Consider the following 1,286-nt stretch of genomic DNA (forward strand, 5'->3'; position numbering starts at 1 on the left):
CACACACAAAAAACCACAAAACCAAAACACCACCCAAACAACAAACAAGAAAACAGACCGAAGATGAGAGAAGAAAAGAAATTTAGGAACAACTTTCACCATTTGCTTAACATTGGAATTCTTTTCCTGGTTGATACATTGGTTGCAGCACAGAGACATCTGCTGTTAGCAAGTAAGTGCCAAGATAGATGTAGCAGAATGCATTATTGTTTAAAACAAACAGATCATGTGGAATACCGAACTGGTTTTTGTTTTCTTCCCCATAATTGTGTGTTGTCATTTTAGGTGTCAGACTGTTAGAGAAAAAAATTATTGTTAGGCTTTTTAAAGTTGAATTTCTTGACAATTAATTTCCTATCAGAGATGTGGCAGGGAGCGTGGAAATAGATGAACTTTAAGTGCCTTCCAACCCAAACCATTCTATGATTCTATGTGCATATTTTTGCCTTTGTAATGCTGTAGGTGGTATTAGAAACTCAGCTGAAGTCCTACCCAGTAGGCTATACAGTAGCTAGCAAAGCACCTTCTGAACTTGTCCATTCCCTGATTATTTGCAGCTCTCTTTAGTTACTTTGATGTAACTCGTGTGTGTGTACTGTGTGTATAGCTATTACAAATTATGAACTGGAGTAATTACAAACTCTGCCATTTCCAGAATGCTGCAATAGTCTCCTGTCCCTCCTGGGACTGATTTGAATTGCAACTACTTATGTAAAGTGAACACTTACAGTACTTGTGACCAAAAACATTCAACTCGAGCATCCCACAGTGACCACGAATGACAGTCTTAGTATGTTACCAGACACTTCAAGATCACAGGGGAAATCCACACGTTTGTCCAGGAATTAATGCAAAAGGGACCCAGCCCTGACTCCTGCTGGTGAAATGCCAGTTGTGTCAAATGCTTCAATTGTGGGTCCTGCTGCTTTCACCCTGCCCTTGTGAGAAAAAAACAAACTTCCAACCAAGCAAACAAATCTAACAAATGGAATATTCAAGATGTGAGGGCGTTCATCACTGTTTCTGTGCTTAGGCAATTACAATACTAATAACAAACATGACATCAGAGCAATAGTCAGTCACTGAGTCCATGAATCAACCAGTCTTCTCTATCTTGGAGAAAAACAGGGCAAAAAGAAAAGTGAAGCTGTGCATTTTACTGTTGTGCTGTTTGGTGGCAGGTACAAGCAAAAGCCTCTGTTTCCTGACTTTACTACTATCACTACTTTGTCTTGGCGAACTCACGTGTTTTTCACTTTGAGTATTCCACCTATAAAATGGGGGGA

Source organism: Nestor notabilis, unplaced genomic scaffold, assembly GCF_000696875.1.
Source record: "Nestor notabilis isolate BGI_N333 unplaced genomic scaffold, ASM69687v1 scaffold2439, whole genome shotgun sequence".
Taxonomy (NCBI): Eukaryota; Metazoa; Chordata; class Aves; order Psittaciformes; family Psittacidae; genus Nestor; species Nestor notabilis.